Genomic DNA, 21,769 nt, shown 5'->3' with positions numbered 1-21,769 from the left:
AGAGGGTTCAAAGCTGGTCGACCACTCTGGACAGGTCGTAGACACTCGAGTCACGACCCGGGGGTTAAAAAGAAGGTCCCCTTCACCCCGAGTAGTCCGAATGGCGCTGGCTACCACCCCCAAGCACAGGAAACAAAAATACCTAACATAAATAGCCCAGAAAGTGAAGGGGAAAATCGCCCCGCCGGTAGCGTAGTGGTTATCGCACCAGACCGGTTTCTGGAGGTCGTGGGTTCGGATCCCACCTGGCGGGCATTTTTTCTTCACTTTCTTTCTTTCTTTCCAAATTCTTAATCTGTTTCAATGATCTACCACATCCTCCCCTTTGCTTTCCGAGGTTTTCTCGACTGCCAACCCTTATTTCTGTGTTATTTTCAACGAGCCCCTCATTTCCTATTCTGATTCGCTACATGCATAGCGAGGGCCTCTGTTCTGGCAGTCTTGGTGCCATAGGAAGCTTAAGAGGGTTCAAAGCTGGTCGACCACTCTGGACAGGTCGTAGACACTCGAGTCACGACCCGGGGGTTAAAAAGAAGGTCCCCTTCACCCCGAGTAGTCCGAATGGCGCTGGCTACCACCCCCAAGCACAGGAAACAAAAATACCTAACATAAATAGCCCAGAAAGTGAAGGGGAAAATCGCCCCGCCGGTAGCGTAGTGGTTATCGCACCAGACCGGTTTCTGGAGGTCGTGGGTTCGGATCCCACCTGGCGGGCATTTTTTCTTCACTTTCTTTCTTTCTTTCCAAATTCTTAATCTGTTTCAATGATCTACCACATCCTCCCCTTTGCTTTCCGAGGTTTTCTCGACTGCCAACCCTTATTTCTGTGTTATTTTCAACGAGCCCCTCATTTCCTATTCTGATTCGCTACATGCATAGCGAGGGCCTCTGTTCTGGCAGTCTTGGTGCCATAGGAAGCTTAAGAGGGTTCAAAGCTGGTCGACCACTCTGGACAGGTCGTAGACCCGGGGGTTAAAAAGAAGGCCCCTTCACCCCGAGTAGTCCGAATGGCGCTGGCTACCACCCCCAAGCACAGGAAACAAAAATACCTAACATAAATAGCCCAGAAAGTGAAGGGGAAAATCGCCCCGCCGGTAGCGTAGTGGTTATCGCACCAGACCGGTTTCTGGAGGTCGTGGGTTCGGATCCCACCTGGCGGGCATTTTTTCTTCACTTTCTTTCTTTCTTTCCAAATTCTTAATCTGTTTCAATGATCTACCACATCCTCCCCTTTGCTTTCCGAGGTTTTCTCGACTGCCAACCCTTATTTCTGTGTTATTTTCAACGAGCCCCTCATTTCCTATTCTGATTCGCTACATGCATAGCGAGGGCCTCTGTTCTGGCAGTCTTGGTGCCATAGGAAGCTTAAGAGGGTTCAAAGCTGGTCGACCACTCTGGACAGGTCGTAGACCCGGGGGTTAAAAAGAAGGCCCCTTCACCCCGAGTAGTCCGAATGGCGCTGGCTACCACCCCCAAGCACAGGAAACAAAAATACCTAACATAAATAGCCCAGAAAGTGAAGGGGAAAATCGCCCCGCCGGTAGCGTAGTGGTTATCGCACCAGACCGGTTTCTGGAGGTCGTGGGTTCGGATCCCACCTGGCGGGCATTTTTTCTTCACTTTCTTTCTTTCTTTCCAAATTCTTAATCTGTTTCAATGATCTACCACATCCTCCCCTTTGCTTTCCGAGGTTTTCTCGACTGCCAACCCTTATTTCTGTGTTATTTTCAACGAGCCCCTCATTTGCTATTCTGATTCGCTACATGCATAGCGAGGGCCTCTGTTCTGGCAGTCTTGGTGCCATAGGAAGCTTAAGAGGGTTCAAAGCTGGTCGACCACTCTGGACAGGTCGTAGACACTCGAGTCACGACCCGGGGGTTAAAAAGAAGGTCCCCTTCACCCCGAGTAGTCCGAATGGCGCTGGCTACCACCCCCAAGCACAGGAAACAAAAATACCTAACATAAATAGCCCAGAAAGTGAAGGGGAAAATCGCCCCGCCGGTAGCGTAGTGGTTATCGCACCAGACCGGTTTCTGGAGGTCGTGGGTTCGGATCCCACCTGGCGGGCATTTTTTCTTCACTTTCTTTCTTTCTTTCCAAATTCTTAATCTGTTTCAATGATCTACCACATCCTCCCCTTTGCTTTCCGAGGTTTTCTCGACTGCCAACCCTTATTTCTGTGTTATTTTCAACGAGCCCCTCATTTCCTATTCTGATTCGCTACATATATATATATATATATATATATATATATATATATATATATATATATATATATATATATATATATATATATATATATATATATCTATATATATATATATATGCTTTTATCTATCGAATCGAACTGGTTGCAGAGAGCACATGTTGAAATTGCAGCAGCACTCTCGCAGCGGATATCCACATCTACATGGAATTGACCCTTTCTGTAAATTCCGTGTTCCACCGACCTAAGCAAAGCGTCTGAAGGTGTACTGCATCGTTTGAGTCTCAACGTGGCTTACACCCGAAGCTTCAAGTTCAAAATAGGGTGGGAGGATTCACCACTGTGCCCCACGTGCGCTGTGCGCGAGAGTATACCGAGCACTTGTTGTATATATGCCCGCGATTTTCCGCTGCGCGAGTTACAGCGGCGAGCCTCTGTCACATGTTCGACGTGGAGCAAGCCTTCAGTTGTGTCACTTTTTTGAACCCTGGGACAACAACAATGACTCGTATTTAGGGAAAAAAATTCCTCTGCGTTTTTTTTTTTTTTGCGAAATTCAGGACTAAACAAAACTTTGTAATTCTTCAATTGTGCGCATGGCTACGTCTGTACGCGTTTGCGTCGTCATGTACGCTTTGACTCCTTTTTCTTGTTGGGTGCTCTGAGCTTCCCGGGCTCCATTCGCTTAATTTTTTTTTCTTTTACTTAACTTTATTTCGAGTTTTTTTCTTGCACCTCATTGCGTGCCATTTTTAATTAACTTTTGTTTTCTCTCTATTGCTGCTTTCCCGATCTCTCACATTCACTTCACTGCATTGTATTCATCCCCATCTGGCGTAGCAAGCAATGCCGCTAGCAGAGCTGACCTCTATATATACATATAGGGAGTAGTAGAACTTTGAAGATGGTAGAGAACACAAGAGAAGAAAAACTTCGAACAAGGGAAAAGCACGATTGTGGCCTACGTTTCAGCAAAGAGAACTTGCTGAAAGAGAACTTGCCCTGAGGAAAGCAAGTTCTCTTTGCTGAAACGTAGGCCACAATCGTGCTTTTACCTTGTTCGAAGTTTTACTTCTCTTGTATATATATATATATATATATATATATATATATATATATATATATATATATATATATATATATATATATATATATATAATAGCATTGTTGGTGTTTTTCTGAGGAGAGAAAGGGTTTCCTTGCTTTAATCAAAGACTTCGTAATTTTTATCATTTCTTTAAAGCGCTTTTCCTAATATCGCTCTCGTTCAGTGGGATGGAAGGTGGACTTACCGTATGTATATTCAAAATAACTCGTGAACTTCACCCTGCTTGTGTGGCTTGAATTCAAAATCATTATGACTTTGCGCGCGATACCTATGAAAGACTGGTGTACTGTAGTAACGTGTTTGCGTACTTGGGTTGGGAGAAAACGTCACCCTTGGGCCAACACCATTATCCTTACGCCCGGCTCTCTTTGATTGGTTTTTCGGAAAAATTTCACAAAAAAGGTGTGTGGGTAACCATTGTTTAGAAGAAAATTTGGCAAGTACAAATGAACCTCAATTTTCTCAAACCTGACATTCCTCATTTCCCAGTTTAACGAACGAATTCGTAATACACAGCAAATGCTCAATACTTTTTCGATTTTAAAAAGTTCCTGATTTAACAAAATACTTGGCCGGTCCCGCTGAGGTAGTTAAATTGAGGCAGAATTGGACGGATTTGTATCAGCCTAAAAAGCTGTTCTATTAAAATCCGAAAATACTCGGGTGATGAGACGCCAGAAGAGACGTCGAAACTGCAGGAAACTAAGTGTGCAGGCTGGTTCTTGGAGGGATGCGACCGTCATGGAGGACTCGACGTGAGCCCGCACCACTTAGCCTGGAAGGCCGGTGAAGTCTTCGTGAACGCACGGATTGCTGTCGACGAACAACTTGTGCATTGAGTGATGGCACGCGGCGAAAGGCCACTCGCCATCCCTCAAGCTCACCAGCACAGCTGACCAAAAAAAATTCCCCGCATTTCCCCGAGGGGAAGAATGTGAAAGTGCGAATGCACGAGTTGAATTTGCGCGGTTCGGTAATGTTCGCGAAAGAGAGATCACACACACACACACAACTACAAAGAAAGAAAGATGCATTTATTCACAGACACCTATTTGTGTTGTCGTTGTATTTGATTGCTAGAGCGGATCTCAGCTTTGAAATTTCGTGTCAGTACTCCTTTAAGCAGGTGCATTAGCCCTTCTCACGCCCGATTCTTGGCCAATCCCCCACGTGGGTATGTGCCATGTCAGCGGCCAGGCAGCGCGCGCCCATCTCCCCCCGTTGCCAAGGAAGACGAGGAGATTCCTGGCCAATCCCCCACGTGGGTATGTGCTATGTCAGCGGCCAGGCTGCGCGCGCCCATCTCCACGTGCGCGGACATCGCCGGTGGACGCTGGTTCAGGGTCGCTTAAGAAGTGCATTGCACTTAAAACCCCTGAGGACGTAACTGCATATGGGGATGGATGGCTTACCTTAGTGTTGATGTTCGTTTGTGCGTTTTAGATGCATCGCATCTCTTTAACTCGCCTTGTCCCGCGTCGTTGTCGCGGCGTAGTCCGCATCCTCGGCGCGGCAGCTGTGCGCTCCGCCGCTCTCACCGCAGCGCCATCTGTGCGTCAGCGCGGTCAGCTCGCTCCCGTCGCCGTGCCAGCTGTGCGTTAGCGCGCAGCTGGCGCTCGTGCTTGCGCTCGGTTAACACATGCGCATGCGCTGCTATGCGCTGCTAAGCGCTGCTCTGCGCTGCTCTCTCTCATTCCGATGCATATAAACGCGGTAATTGCGCCGCTCCGCTCAGTCGTTCCGCCGCCGGCGCTCCGATGACATCGTCCGATGATTTGAATAACGCAACGGCAACCCCCGATGCGTCGCATCTACCCCATGGTTCCCCTCCCGGGAAGATGGTGTAAATTTTTTCTTTCATGCCTCGGTTCTGTGAATATATCGGTTTTTAATGTTATTCCTACGCCACAACGCATGTTTATTTCCGCAAGAAAAGCCCAAGCTCAACTAAACAACTCGGCAAAAAAACGGCGCTCGAGCTCAGGTTCTGATTAGTTTCTAGGGAGCGAAGAAGGCCATCTGTCTAGTGGAGAGGTGAAACTTTTCAACGGGAGTGGACATTGAAAAACTCTCTATTATAGGGCAACTGCGTGGTTGTGCTGGCGGTGAGCTCAATGAGTGAATCAAGAGGGAGTCAAACACCGTCGGAAAGAAGGCTGCTTGGGCAAAAGGCTGAGCATTCCGTAACTTTGAACTCAACCTTCTAGTCCTAGACCGTAAACTACGGGTCCACAAGAACGCGGCTGAGCAGCTGCCATCCGAAAAAATGGACAATTCACAAGCCAGTGACCCGACCAATGGAGATGTGTTTAGGCCCGTGAAATCATTGCATTCTGCCCTAACCCCATCGTTTGGCGAGCCGCGTGCATTCTGTTTAAAGAAAAAAGAATTTCGAAGACAAGTATACACTTATGAAGAGTGAATGGGAAAGCATTAATGGCCGGCCCCGCACTTCCGACGGCACTAAGCACATACTACGCAGAACCCGCCGCTCTGATGCACATGATCTGTACCGGCACTCAAAAAGGGTCACCCCACGCCGGCCCCTAATCAAAAATTGGAGGATGAGTGATGCGGATGCCGGACGCCGGCCTTCTCGCTCGATGCGTCATTGAACGTTTTTCCCCGGGGGCTTAGAACAATTTGAGAGCTCCTGGTGGATAGCTTGCTCAACGATCTATGATCTGGCACTCTGGGTGCACGCATCCGACATTACGTCTGGGTGCAGTCAAAAGCACCGCATGGTCATTGCATTTTGAAGCACCGTGGTTTTCTACGCTGGGACGACTCTGCCCAGAAACTATAAAGCCGCTTTGCCCCTCTAAAGCTACATATCGGCACCTTTGAGCGCACGACGCCAAGCAGCGCCGCATTTTCTGTCGTCTGCCGCGAACCCGTGTCGGAGCGACATTAATTAGATTCCCCCAGCGAGTGGGAAAAATCCCGCTCTTTCGCGCCCAGCCGAGCGACAAAATGTGTGTGCAAAGCACAACTACAGAGCGGTCGCTGTACTCTGCTAACGGTGACGCTGTCCACGTGGAAACGTCCCGACCCTCCCTCCGAAAGGGGATACACCAGAGTACGGAATGGAGTGCGTAATTGAAGGCTGGTGGATGCGTAGGCTGTGCGAGACAAATGAGGGTGACAATGGACACAAGCTCGTTATATCCGCACTTCCCACTGCACATGTTGTCCGTAATTTACTTTCCGACGAGAGTGCGGCAGTGTTTCAGTCCAACGGCGTGTTCTTGTCGCTGTGTTGCTGGTGCGCGTTCCAAGCAGTCCACTGAATGCGAATTTGTGGTCCGGATCGACCTTTAAGTGCGACGAAAAGAAAATATTAAGGTAAATTTATCTTTCAAACCTTCAAAGAAATTGGTACAGAGAGAAATAGAGAGAGAGAGAGAGAGAATAAATGTTGATTGAAAAGGAGAAGAGGTCCGCCTGAGAAACAGATCTTGGTCCTGCAACTTTGCAGGGGGGGGAGGGTACTGGGGACAAAAAGAGAAAGGAATGAATATGGAAGGTATGAGAAATGAAAATGAAATCTACAAACGAGCTATGTACAAGAAGTGAAACCAATAAGCGTCCCACATACAACGGGTGGCTGAATCAGATGATTACAGTCCACTTTTCAGAACATGATTATAAAAACATTGAGAAATTATTTCGCAGTCTGTTAAATTTTGTCGCAACCTAGAGCCGAGAATCCAGACAGGAGTCACTAAGAAATATAAGCAAGGCTTAAATGGCTAGGCTTTGTTTCCTGTTGTCAGCCCACAGGCCCAAAATCTTTTGTTCGGACAGAGGACGAGTGTACAAGCGTAGTAATGCTGCCTCAAGGTTCTTTCGCTCACTAAAGTACTTTGGACAAGCGTAAGCAGATATTCTATAGTCTCTGGACAACCGTACAGCAGGCAATCCGGACTGCCCCCGCGTTCGAATGTGCGGAGATACTTCCGGGTCAATGCTACTCCAAGACGCACCCTGTGTAGCGACTTCTGCGATGTCTAGCAGCATGCGTGAGCCAGAACGTTTTCTCTGGATCGAGTTTGTGAAGCCGTTCATGTCGATTCTGCGGGTCAGACAAATGCAAGGCTGTAGCTTGTTTACGGGCTCCGTAGAGTATCGCGTTACATCTTGCCTTGTGATGGGTATAGTCAACAGATTTCCATTGTGGTGTGCCAGCTGTTTCTGCATCCACCAACTCGTTTCCAGCGATGCCACAATGACTTGGTATCCACTGAAGCACAACCACGCCGCCTTTTTCACTCAACTCTTTTACAGGATAGCGACATCAGAGTTCAGGTGATTATATGGGCCACATTTCATTGGATACTTTACTACCTGCACCACTGGTTTGCAGTCACAAAAGATAGTCCACTGCCATGGCCTTTCACAAGAAATGGTGCGGACAGCTTCGCGTAAGCCGACCAGCTCTGCTGTGGTAGACGACGTCCTTTGAGCAATCTTGAATTGTTGGATAAGTTCCTTTCCAGGCAAAAGCACCGCCGCTTCCGACGAAGACGCCGTGAGCGAGCCGTCGACGAAAACAAGCGAAGCCTTCCCGTACATTTCACTGATGTAAAATAGTGAAAGTTGTCTTAAGACCGAAGACGACATGTGGGATTTTTTATCGATTCCCGGAATCGATAACCGGTCATGTACATCAAGTACAACCCATAGAGGCACTTCTGAGAGTTTGGCGACTGCACATCTGGAACCGGAGGGCATGAAACTTGCGCCGAAATACTTCGGTAGTAGTTTGAGTTCGGCCAGTCCAAGGAAACACTCGACAGTGGATGACACTCATGTCTTGTCACATGCCGGAGATGTACACGAAGTGGTTCTTGCGCCAGGTAGACTTGAACTGGGTGGGATCGCGTTTCTACGATCGTGCGACATGTTGATGTCCATCGAAGCAACACCAAACATATACGTATGGCTTGTGCTTGTGAAAGTCACAAAAGCGATGAAACCGATTGGCCCCATGATTTCTCTGCCATATGTTAAAGGACGCGGGTCAAACTGTAATCTTCTTCTTAGAGCAGAGACATGTTTCGACATAACAGATCTCAATGAAATGTCACGCCGAGAAATTTGTGATGCGTGACGCATGAAATAATAGCCCCTTCGATCTTGACCGGGTAACAAATCATGGGTTTTCAGGCAAATGCCAATGTTGCACTTTTTGACTTTTAAATTTTGTGTCCCTAGCGGCGTAGGTACATCAAAGTGACAGATACTGCTTTCTGAGGTTGTTCTTGCACGTGAAGTCGCGTTACACCTGATGTCCAAATGCATATATCATCCGAATAGGCGGATATTGACAACGTTTTGGGCAGCGCTTTAGTTATACCTGTGAGGGCCAGGGCAAATAGCGTAAGGCTGGGGATTGCCCCTTGTGGCACGCCGCGAATGACGAGGTGGTCGGCTGTCTCTCTATCAAGTGTAGACATGAAAACCATCCGTCCACGGAGATACCCACTGATGCAACCGTCCTGCAATAGCAATGGACTCAAGGGCATCCAGAATGGCATCATTGGAGACATTATCGAATGCCCCCTTAATGTCTAGGAACAAGGCAGCTGTCAGACGATGGCGGTGTTTCTCGTTCTCGACGGTGGTGACAAGGTCAATAACGCTGTCTATTGATGAACGTCTTTAGCGAAAGCCTGTCATGGCGTCTGGGTACAGGCCACACTTTTCCAGAAACCATTTCTGACGAGCGAGGACCATACGCTCCATCACTTTGCTTACTCAGCTAGCGAATGCCACGGTCTTGTGTCAACCGAGGCGATGTACAGCACCTGAGCAGAGGTAATGACCATTGTAGATTATTTGGAGTGGGCCCTCGAGACTTCATCTGAAACTGACCCCGTTCACCATCGTGTGTACACTAATTCTGAGGCTGCTCATCGGGCATGCGCTAATGTTCTTTCCACCGATCAGGTACTGCAGAAGATCCGGCACCAGTCGTGCCTACTTCGTGAACGCGGTCACGATGTTACCATCCTCTGGGTACCCGCACATTGTCGTATCCCCGGAAACGAGAAGGTTCTTAGATTAGCGCACGCTCATCTTTACACCGCGCTAGCCAGAGCCTCCGATACTTCTTTTTCTCTCCTAGCTACCCCACGGGAGCTAGCCGATCCGATAGTAGACAAGCATTTGACGAAACAACAACGTGCTGCCTACTTCAGAGCAGTTGGCAATCCACTCTCCATACCACCGCTCCCCTCGAAGGTATTCACACGATGAGAGTCTGTCCTGCTTCGGAGAATTCAGACAGGCACACACCTTACTCTTTTTTGCTGAACCGTTTTCACAAGGGTGACACCCCACCATCCGTAACTGGCACACGCTTCACGTGCAGCTGCCGGGCTGATCTCGACCACCTGTGTTGGGAGTGCCCCCTGAACATTCCAGATAGGCTTTGTGCCCTGGCCACCATAAAACGGGGACCCTGGCCTTCTTCTCTCCAAACATGGGCCTGTCCGGATCCCAAGGCTCCGGATTAAGCCACTGAGATCTGTCGAGCACTCCTTTTGTTCCGTCAAGACCCGGTGGCGCCACCGGTTAGTGATCGGTTCTGCGACATTCACAAGATTCATGCGGCCCCCACTTAGCTGCCTCCTAGACGTCCGTTAATGAAAAGCATCCGTACCCTTTCCCTCTGCTATTACACCGTCTTCCTTTCAGCCGCAATGCCTTCGGATCATTATAATGTGGAATAAATGTGGTTTCATTTCTTCATTCGGTCCTGTAGGGCGAAATGTCTCCTGGAGACTTGCCAGGCTTCAGGACAGACACTAAAGGACTTTTTTTCCAGTCGCTTGGGGCAGACCCAGAACGCGAGTAGAAGTTGTAGAGGTCGAACGGAGCTTTTTTCCCTCGCGCTTCGAGATGGCAGAGTGCACAGTACGTTATTCTCTCAGGACCAGGAGCTATAGAACAAGCGGAAGTACAGAGCTCTACAATGAGCTCGTGCAGCATAAACGGCATGTCTAGGCGGCTATACGCAGCTGGAAGAGCGCAGCGACGTAATGGAGCCATGCCTGCAGCATTGTCCCTTGCCACTTGAATGCGAAAGTCTTCGGCAACATATATGTCCATACGATTCTAGTAGACCGCCAAAGCTCGAAATGGATGCTGCTAAGTGGGTGCAGACGGCAATGCACGAACGATCTGCCATATCCTAGAAAGTGTAGTCCGTGGGTCTAATTTGGAACAGAAAAATCTCCAGCGCTGTCGGTCAAGCTTGCATAAATAATGTTGCACAAGTTTCTGGGTCCTACAAGACGCTTTCAGGTGCGAGACTACTTTTGTCCGTCTGTACCTCCTTTCAGCACGACGACGCGCAGCGCGAATCATTTCGTACAAAGCGTCCCCTGGATTGCCTTGAGAGGAGCATGCGGCACTGCGTGATATATCCCTAGTTTCCTGGACGATTCTCAGTTTAAGAGAGAGAGAGAGAGAGAGAAGGCTCTTTAATGTGAACTGGTGAGGTCAGCCCTGCTAGGGACAAGGCTTGCTACACCAGATGGGGGGTGACGACGTTGATGAGTGGTGAATATTAGACATAGGGTTAGAGCAGGAAGAAGACAAACAAGAAACGTTGAAAAAAAAGTAAAGTAAAAACAAGAGAATACTGACAGCACATCCCGGAGTTACATATACTATTGAAAAGAGAACCGTTAATGTAAACACGGAAACAAAATGACCTGTAAACGACGCGAAAAAAAAAGAGTAACAGCACCAACCCAAGAAAAATAAATAGATGCACGCCAGTCACACCAACACAAGCAAAGTAAATAGATGAACGCCACAGTGCTAAAGAGTAGATATCGCGACACACTTGCTCTGTCTGTGACCTAGAGAAATTTGTCTACTTCAGTGTCTCCTAGCAACTGGAGTAGAACTTTTGTACCTAAGGTACTGTCAGCAGTATTGGCCCAGGGCCCAAGAAAATGACAAAGTTCCAGACTGCCTCCATGGCGTACACGAGAGAGGGAGCTCGCTGCAGTTTTCCGCGCAGCAGCGAATCGAGGGCAGACGCACAGCAAGTGATCTACAGTCTCACGCACAGCGCAAGTCCGGCACAGAGGGGAATCGTCCCAACCTATCTTGAACTTAAAACTCCGAGTAAATGCTACAATCAGGCGTTGTCGGTGCAACTCTCGTTCACACCGCTTGTTTATGCCGCGTGGAAAGCGGAAGTTGCAGTGCCGGTCAATAGCCTGCAGTGGTAGATACCTGCGGTCAGGGTCCTGCCACTTCGACATTTGTGCAGCCCTTCCACTTGCGAAGATAAGGGCGTTGCTGTCCTCTCGGAAGAAAGGAAGCTGGGTCGTACTGCTCATAAAGTGGCCGGCGCTGGTGGTTGCATCAGAGTAGTAGTAGTAGTAGTAGAAAACATTTATTGAGCTCAAATAAAATGACGGCGTCTTCTCAGACGTCGGACGGGGTGGTTCCCTGGTTTCGGGACCCATATACGGCCAGCAGCTCCTGGCCCCTGGTCGCCAGCGCGAGCTGGATCGGCAGGGCGGGGCTGGACCGTAAGGTCTCCCATCGCTCATGGGGTGGGGTAGTGGAGGGTGGAGGGGGGGTGGAGGGGATAGGGGACTTGAGTGAATTGCACTCCGTCAGGATGTGTGCGAGAGTGCCTATGCTATTTCTGCAAAATGGACAAGTGTCCTCTTCGGTTTCTGGGTAGAATTTTTTCATCAGGACTGGGTGTGTAAGTGAACCCGCCTGAATGCGCCTGATGATTGTTTGTTGTTCCCTGCTCAGGGTGCGGTGCGGCTCGGGGAAGGTGCGCCGATCCTCCCTATAATCGGAGGTAATCTCTCTGTACGTGAGCACCGGGTTGGTGGTGTCGGTGTCCTGCCCTGCCCGGAGGGTCATCGCTCGGGCATGATAGCCGGCTATGACGTTGCCGGCTACCTGTGTGTGGGCAGGTACCCATACGAGCTCTACGACTCGCTCCGGCGCCCTGTTCTTCGTTAATATCGCGGCTGCCTCTGAGGAGATCACCCCTTTCCTGTAGCCGCCGTATGCTCTTTTGGAGTCGGTGACCACCACCCTGGCACCCGGTTGGACGAGCGCCAGGGCTATGGCCACTTCCTCTGCTGTCGCTGACTCTCTGGTGTTGACTGCAGCGCTGTTTATCAACCGTTCCCCGTCGGTTACCACCGCTGCTGCTTTGCTGCTGCCCTTGACAAGTGACTCATCCACGTATAGGACTCCCTCAATCCGCTGCATTTTGGCATTAACCGCCTGAGCTCTGGCTTCTCTCCTGCCATCATTTTCCCCCGGCGTCATGTTCCGCGGTAAGGGCTTGGTGGTGATTGTCGTCATCCATTCAGTTGGGATGGACCTCTTGATTGTTGCTCTTTCCTTGCGCCACCCTATCTTATCCAGCACCGCGCGGCCATGATTTGTCTGGCTCAGGCGGAGTCGCTGGTTAGACAGGTGGGCTTCTATGAGTTCGTCGAGTGTGTTGTGTGCCCCCATGGCTTGAAGGCGCTGGGTCGACGAATAGATGGGTAGGCCGAGGGCTTGTTTGGTGGCCTTTCTGATGATGGTATCGCCTGTGTTTTTTGCGTCTTGTTGAGATTAAGATACGGGGCCGAATATGTTATCCTGGATGTAATGAATGCCTGCACGAGTCTGAGGGCGTCGTCTTCCTTCAGTCCTCTGTTTCGAGTTGAAACCCTTCTCAGCATGGCTAGGATCTTCTCCGCGCTGGTCTTGATCTTGTCGACGGCGGCGTCTGCTTTGCCATTGTCTTGTATTAGGAGACCGAGGATTCTACATGTGTCTGTCGGCTTGACTTTGGTGCCGTCAATTTGGATGTGGATGTCTGGTGGGGGCTGCTTGCGGGGCTTCCCTGGTTGGATTACGAGGAGTTCCGACTTCTGTGGCGCGCAACTGAGTCCACAGGTCTTCACGTACTCGTGCACTGTGAGTGCTGCCGCCTGAAGGGTCTCCTCCATCCAGCCGTCGGAACCCGCTCGCTCCGTCCATATAGTAATATCGTCCGTGTAGAACGCGTGTCCGATTCCCTCGATTTGGTCTAGCAGACGTGGCAGTGGCAGTAAGGCCAGATTGAACAGAAGTGGTGATAACACTGCTCCCTGTGGGGTTCCCCGCTCCCCCAATTCAATGGGCTCCGACCGCTCTTCACCCACTGAGATTCGTGCCTTACGGGAGGACAGAAAGTCTTTCACATATCCAAAAGTGCGCTGCCCGCACATCGTCTCATTGAGGTTAGTGAGTATACTAGCATGAGTGACATTGTCGAATGCCCCTTTGAGGTCTAGGGCGAGGATTGCCCTGGGGCTGTTTCGCGTTGCTCTCTTGATCACCAGCTCTTGAAGTTGTAGCATGACGTCGTGTGTTGATAGATGCTTGCGGAACCCGAACATCGTCTTCGGAAGTTGGTCGGTGATCTCAAAGTGTTCCTGAAGGCGATGTAGAACCATACGCTCCATCACCTTGCCAACACAGGAGGTCAGGGATATTGGCCTCATGTTTTCGATCGCGGGGGCCTTGCCCGGTTTGGGAATGAATCGCACCTCAGCCTCTTTCCACTCCGGCGGGAGGTGTGAGGTTTCCCAAGCCTTATTTATGTGTTCGAGCGGGGATTGTGCCGTCCTACCACTCATATTGGCGAGAAACCTGCAGGTGATGGCGTCTCCCCCCTGAGCGCTTTTCATGTTGCTCTTGTCAATTGCTGTCCACAACTCGGAGATTGTGAACGGCCTGTCGAGGTCTTCATTGCTGGGTCCTGTGTATTCTCGCGGGGTCGGGTGTTTCCCTCGCTCCGTTTGAAGATAGTGGTCTTCTAGGGCCGTCATAAGTCGGTCGCCGTCTCCGTCGTACGTGTTTAAAACCTTCGTCAGCAACCGGTTGTTTGCTGTCTTGCTGCCTGCGGGGTCTATGAGATGCCTCAGCAGTTTCCATGTTTTGCTCACGGACAACTGCCCCTGAAGGCCGTCGCATACCTGCAGCCAGTTCTTTTTGCTGAGCTTAGCCACGTACTCCGAAATTTCGTTGTTAAGCTCGGCTATGCGACGCGCGAGCTTCCTGTTGCGCCTTTGCCTCTTCCAGCGCTTTGTGAGCGAATGCCGGGCCGCCCACATGTGAGCGAGCCTGCTGTCGACGAAAGGTACCTTCGTTGTAGTTGCAATTTTTTTGGTAAATTTGTCGAGGATCTTCTTCTGCTTATCGGCCCATGTCTTGTACGAAGTATCTTGAGGCTCCCCTTCGTCCGCGCCCTCGCCGTCTTGTTGTGTGTATGCACGCATCTTATCCCAGTCCGTCATGCGAGCTGTTCCCAGCTTGGCCCGGAAGTCTGGGCCCCGTATGGTGAGTGTGATGATGGTGTGGTCAGAGCCCAAATACTCGTCCTCGCACTTCCACGAGATATCCAGCGTTCCGCTGAGCCATGACAGATCTGGTGTTGTATCTCTGGAGACGCTGTTGCCTCTTCTTGTGGGTACTCCGGGATCGTTGAGTAGAGAAACGTCCAGGTCTTCCATAGTCTTGATCAAAGCCTTTCCCCTTTTGGATTGAAATTTGTATCCCCATAGGGTGTGTGGCGCGTTGAAATCACCCAAAATCAAGAGTGGCCTGTTGCCGGCCAATTTCTTCGCGTCCATCACAACTCAATCGAATTCATATTGTCTTTGCGATGGTCTGCAGTAGACGCTCATGACGAAAATATTACTTTTGTTGCCAATTTCCTTTGCGTGTATTTCTACCAGCGTGTGCTCACACCCTGCCTGTGCAGTAAGGTGTTGAGTAGCTGCTATGCGATTCTCCACTAGGATCGCCGTACCCATTTTGGTTGGGTCGGTGTACGCAACATATCCCGGAACTTTTGGGACTCCCCTTGTCTCTTGTAACGCAAGAATGGCCGGCCTAGTTTCAACCTGATTCATGTAAAGTGCCAATTCCGTGTCTTTAAATCTAATTCCTCTGCAGTTCCATTGAAAAATGGTCGTGGGCTCTTTGCGGCCCATTTTCTTAGTGCTGTTGTTACTTGGGGCCATTGTCCTCGTTGGCGGATGTCTCTAGCCGTCCCCTTCTCTCTGATATGGCCTCCTTGATCCTACTCGTTCGTTCCTTCTTTAACAATGTGGATTTCATCCTGACCTCGATGGCCGCCACTCGTGCCGCATACTTCACGTGTTTAGTCTCGAGCGTGTTAACTCGATCTTCCATGCGTTTCAGCGCCGCTAGAATGATCGTTTCGCCATACGATAGTTCCTTCTGTTCCTCAACAGGTGGCTGCGTAGACGGTTCGCTAGTCTGTGCCTCTTCAGCCTCCATGGCTTCCTGCTTCTGCGGTGCCTGTGTTTGGCTAGGAGTCGGAGGGGGTGACCTCCTACGGGGCATTTTCCGCGGGGCATCCGCAGCTCCGTTTATTTCTGCCAGGTCGTTTACCGTCCCCTGGTCTGCCTTAGCAACTAATTGATCTATTTTCCTCATGAGCCCCTTTATTTGGGCGTTCTGTTCTAATATCTCAGCGTTCTGCTTTGCAATGATCTTTTTAAGCTCCGCAATTTCTGCACTTTCCTTACTTGTAGTCTGAGAGGAGGGGGAGGAAGGGTTTAGGGGGGGAACTCCGAATCGAGCGATTTGGGAGACCCACTGGCCCAGCCCACCTTTTTGGTTGCTGATCCTTGTTCTCCAGGCCGTCCCCATGACCTCGAACGATGTCCCCGTGCCGACGCCTCGCCGTCCTTGAGCTCGCTCCGCCGCCTCGAACTGCTCCGCCCGGCGGACGCCCCTCTCCCCACCGTCTCCCAGCGGCGGTTGCCGCTCTGCGCCATCTTTGAGCAGGAGCGCCCCAGCCGGCCGCTGCCGCCGCCACGCACCCGTGATTGCGATCGGGAGCGGCTGCGCCGGCGACCATCGGCGCTCCTTGTTGGCGCCCTTGATCTCGAACCGTCGCTTCGTTGGGGTCCGCCTGCAGGACCTCTACGCTCGCGGCTTCGTCCTCGTTCTTGTCGTCTTTGGTGCTTTCTTTCCCACCGGCGTTGCCGGACGACGAAAGGAGTCTTGAAACGCGCTTTGCACGTTCTGTCCGCCGTGATGTGGTTGCCGCCGCAAAGGCCGCACTTGGGCTCACACGCGTGATCGTCGGTGGGTTTGGCGGTTCCGCACCCTCGACAAATTGTGTTGCTAGGGTCTGGGCACACGTCCCTTCTATGCCCCAACCGGCCGCAGGCTTGACATGCTTCAATCTGCTTTCTATATAATGTGCACTCCGTGAGGAGGTTGCCGTACCTGACATATCTTGGTGTCAGAGTGGCCGGTTTTAGTAAGGACTTGTCTTGGAAGAGATTAAACTGTTTAATGACAGGAAAACTGATTACATTGCGTTATAGGATGGGGAAATAGCACTGAAACGTCCGTCGCGATGCGCGGCGGTGGGGCGACTCTCCCCGCACGAAGTTCAGTTTACCCTCGCAAGCGAGGGTCCGAAATCCGAACCACTCGTACACAGCACGTATGAACGCGGGCGCCGCTCGGGGCCGCGTGATGGTATGTATAAACATTGGCGGCGTCTCGGGGAGGCGTTGGCGGCGTAAGCTGTGGCGGTGTCGTATACGCTGCAGGGCCGTCTTCTCCGCTTTCCGTTCGTTCTTCTATTTTCTTTCGTTCGTCGCCCCCAGCGAATTCTTCGTAGCCCCTGACACGACCTCCCTTTAGAAGGATCTGTCCCCAGGTCCTTCACCGAGTTGGCGCCCGATGGAGCTATCCGCGAGCTCTGTGGGGTAATTGATGCGCTCGTAATATGGACGCAACTGTTCCACGTTAACAGTTTTATCACTTGGGCCTCCGAGGTTTCCGATTCTCTTGATGCGCACCAGGTTTTCGCCAGCAAGGTCCGTGATTTCGTAGGGACCGTCATATCGTGGGTCGAGTGTCCACTTTCTGGCTCCAATAGAACACAAAACCTTGTCTCCTACGTTGAAATTTGGAGGATCCCTTCTCGCGTCGTATCGTCTCGTAGAGTATGCTTGGCTCTTCTGTAAGTTTTCTTTAGCTTCTTTGCGTGCCGTCGCAAGCTCGTGAAGCCGTACCGAGTCTTCAATGTCATTTCTGACGGAGCCAATGTTCAGCTCACCGGGTAGTCTTGGCTGGTATCCGTGCATAAGCCAGAATGCGCTGTACCCTGACTGCTGTGTCTTTGCAACGTTGATGGCAAACACTGCGTCTGCAAGCAAACGATCCCAGTCGCGCGTCTCATTGAGCAGCTTTCTGAGAACTTGCTTTATTGTTGCCACCATTCTTTCGACGAGACCGTTGGCCTGAGGCCAGTAAGGTGGCGTGTTGACGTGTTCGATGCCGAGTCGTTTGTGAAGCGAAGCGGTCTTCTTGTTCACGAATCCTCTGGCTTGGTCGGTGATGATTACCTCTGGGACGCCGAAACGTGGAATCCATCTATTGAGTAGATAATCAATGTAGTATGTCGATGCCGTACTTGGCACTGCTATTGCATCCATATAGCGTGTCGCGTGATCGATGCATACCAAGACGTAACCCTCGTCTTCACTGTCATTAATTGGACCAAGGTGATCCAAGGAGATAACAGTGTTGGGGTCGTTCGGAATTTCTCGTGGGTGGAGGCAGCCTCGATTTCGTTTTGTTCTTGCGTTTATAGTCTGGCAGGTAGGACAGGACTGAACGTATGTCTTGACATCCTTTGACATGGAAGGCCACCAATATTTGCGTTCGATGAGGTCCTTCGTTTTCGTTGCGCCGAGATGTCCGTTACTGTCGTGGAAAATCTTCATGACTGTGTCGCGCAGAGCTCCCGGTACAATAATTTTCTTCGATGAACGCCCCTTGTTGACGATTTCTTTGGTCAGAATGCCGTCGTCCATCTTAAAAGCGCTGTCTCGTCTCTGGCTGTCCTCCGTGAACCTGCGGCAGTCCGCGTCCAAAGCTTGGAATTTCCGCAGCGTCTCGTGATTGCCGGTGATGATGGTTTGAAGTACGTAGCCTTTCGCACCCTCCGTTTCGAGAATGTCTCCTGACATTCTTTCCGTTTCTGTCAGGCGTGATAAAGCATCTGCGGCGGTGTTGAGTCGGCCTGGGCGATGCAACACGTCGAAAGTGTAGTCGGCCAAGTCGAGCATCCAGCGAGCAAATCGTCGATTGATTGCTCCCTTCTTCATGAGGTACGTTAGGCTGAAGTTGTCCGTGAAGACGGTGAACCGTGGTCCTCCTCGTAGATACAAAGCGAATTTCTCTGTTAGAGCCCAGTGCAGCGCCATGCATTCCAGTAGGTTGGAATGAAGCTTAGAGTCGTGTTCGTTGAGCGCTTTGCTTGCATACTCGATCACTCGTTCCTTTCCGTCTTGGAGCTGAGTCAGTACAGCTCCCAGTCCCGTTTGGCAGGCGTCGACGTGGACTCGTGTCTGACATTCGGGACGAAACGTTGACAAAATTGGGGGACTCTTCAGCGTGCTTTTGAGGTTGTCAACGATGCTTTCGTGTTCTGAAGTCCACTGAAATTCAGCCTGTTCCGCAACCAGATTCCGTAGAGGTCGTGTGATTTTCGAGAAGTTCGGAATGAATTTGCGATAGTGGTTCGCAAATTGCAAGAAGGAGTATAGCTTCTTAGCGTTGACGTGCGGCTCAAACTTATCAATGGCTGCGATGCGTGAACCGTCTGGAATTCGGCCTTCCAGTGAGATCTCGTAGCCAAGAAAGTTGATGCTGCTGCGTATGAACTGGCATTTACGGATGTCCATCTTGAGTCCATTGATCTTGATTCGAGCTAAAGCTTCTTCTAGAAGTTCCAAAGCTTCTTGAATCGTGCGTGCGCCTTGACCAACATCGTCCATGTAGGTTGCCGTACGTGGTAGACCGTCGAATGTGTGGCGCATTATTTTCTGCATTGTTTGTGGCGCTTTGCAGAAACCGAACGCCATCCTGAGATATTCGTACTTCCCATCTGGGGTGACAAATGCTGTTTTGTGCACGTCGTCCTCCTTCACTCGAACTGTCAAGAAGGCAGCCTTTACATCCATGACCGTGAAGTACTGCGCTTTGTCCGCTGTGATATCAAAGATGACGTCTTCCATCACAGGCATCGGATACGTTGGGTTTATGGTCTTCTCGTTTAGCTTTCTGTAGTCGTGCACCATGCGTCGAGGTGTGGTCGGGTGATTCGGTTGGTCAACCACAATCGTCGGTGCGGCATACTCGCTTTCGCTTGGACGAACGATGTCTTTCTTTAAGTATTCGTTGACTTGCTCTTTCATAAAGTTACGATCCGCTGGAGAGCATCTGTAGGGTCGTGAAGCAACCGGTATGTTGTCTCGTAGTTCGATAGAGTGCTCGATGTGTGGACAAAGTCCAATCGGGCTTGTTTTGCTCGCGAAAACCGAAGAGTTTTTCAGGAGCAACGCTCTCAACTGATCACGTTCTTCGTTTGTCGCGTCTGTTGTCATCGAGGAAACGGCAGTTTCGATACCTTCACGGGTGACTGGGTCTATTTCGATTTCTAGGCCCTCGATGCGTACGAAGTCCGTTCTTTCGTTTTCACGGTGACGGCAGAACGAGGCTATGAGTGTCTCTCCAATTTCATCCGGTTTCGATGAACTGGTTGGATCGTGGACTGCGAAAGTTGGGCACTGTTTGTCCTCTTTCGCTACGTTAACGAGCGTGACGTCATTCGTTGGATGAAACGTGACTTCAACGTTGGCGTTTCGTCGCCAGTCTGAACCAAGAATGATGTCCAAAGGCTTCGGAAGAGGGCTTACCACAACGTTCGACAGTGTTGTGCGTGTGTTGCCTACCGTAATGTCAATAGTTGCTGAAAGCTTGGGCTGGATGGTCCTGTCCAATATTTCGATGCGGTCTTGCGATTTCCAGTGGGTGACGGGTGTATCTGGAGGCAATGCTTCAGCAGAGATTAGTGACACGTTGGCACCACTGTCGATGCAAACTTTCACTGGTGTGGAGTTGTTCAAAAGTCCGTCTACGATCGGCAGCGTTCCACCAGATGATTGCAAAAAGCAATTCGCTTGCCGGCTGGAACTGTGGCGTCTATCGTCGGGCGCTGGTTGCGATCGACGCTTTTCTTCAGCTCGTAGTGTGGCGCTCGTTTTCGGTTTTGGGCACTGGCGGGATAGATGACCAGGCTCGTTGCAATTATAACAGGGTCTTCCGGTTGGTGCCCTGAATGGTGAGAAACTGTTCGTTCCCGAACCCACACGTTCTGATTTTTTTGGTTCGTTGGATTTGGTGTTTTGTCGTCAGTTTGGTCGCGTTCCGTTGATCGGCGGCAGTCTAGCATGGTTGCTCTGTCGATGAGGTCGATGACCGAAGTGCAACATTGCGCTGCCAACGGGTTGGCCCATTTGTCGTCCGTGATTCCAGCGAGAATGAGTGAAATTCTTTCTTCCGTTGCGAGGTTGTACGGTGCTTTCTCAAGCATGGCATTCTTCGCGTAAACGTACTCGGTTATGGTTTCGTTTTCGCGCAGCGTTCGTTGGGCTTGGTAGTTAAGGAACTCCTGCATGGTCATTTTGCGTTTGAAGCGTTCTGTTAGTGCTTCTTTCCATGCATCCCAAGTTTCTATTTTTCTGCCATAGCTCGTGTGCCAGTCGCGGGCAGGACCCTTCAACCGAGAGATCGCGTTCACCAAAGTCAGTGATGGAGTCCAGTGGGCTAGCGATGCGATGCGCTCGGTCTCCGCTGTCCAGGCCTTTACGTCTGCTCTTACTGAGCCGTCGAAGAAAGCAATGGCTGTGGAAGTATCGCTCGTTGAGTGGACCTGCAGAGGCTGCTGCGCTCGTGCTAAGCATTCGGCTATTGTAACTTGAGACTCGACCATCATAGCCATTAATCGAGCCATATCGTTCGTCTCCGATGGGGTTCTGCGGACTCCCAAAGTTTCGTCTCGTGCGTCAGCAGGCGTAACGTGCCGTGGAGTATCAAGGGTTGACTCACGTTGTTCGTCGATGCGCCCGGTATCAACTTGGTCGTCGTGACGTTGGCCAACTTGTTCCGAAGGGCGCTCGATGGCTGTTGCCATGAGGATCTGGAGCTGAGACTTCAAAGCGTCGACATCAGCTTGCAGCTTTTTGTTGGTAGCCGCCAGGCTCTCCATGCTTGCCAGCCGTTCGTTGCTGGTGTTGCGTAGCATCGTCAGAGAGTCGAGGGTACCGTCAGCTCGTCGCCGTGCGTTGTCTTCGAGAAGCCTTTTCACAAGTTCACTCTTGTTGCCCGTGTGACGCAAAAGGCGAAACTTGAGTTCGTCGGTCAGCTCTTTCTTTGTGAACAATTCCAGGGAACTGGCGTCTTCAGATGAAAGGAGGTCAGACCCCGGAGTCGGGCGTGTCCGAGTTGAGTCAGCGTCGTGGGACCCTTGCGTCGAGTGCTCCGCCATTCTCCGTCCGCTTCAATTTTGGTTGCCGATAATT

This window comes from Haemaphysalis longicornis, unplaced genomic scaffold, assembly GCF_048455015.1.
Source record: "Haemaphysalis longicornis isolate Haplotype H1 unplaced genomic scaffold, Haemaphysalis longicornis Haplotype H1 scaffold_2, whole genome shotgun sequence".
NCBI classification, from domain to species: Eukaryota; Metazoa; Arthropoda; class Arachnida; order Ixodida; family Ixodidae; genus Haemaphysalis; species Haemaphysalis longicornis.
This window is presented reverse-complemented; position numbering follows the sequence as displayed.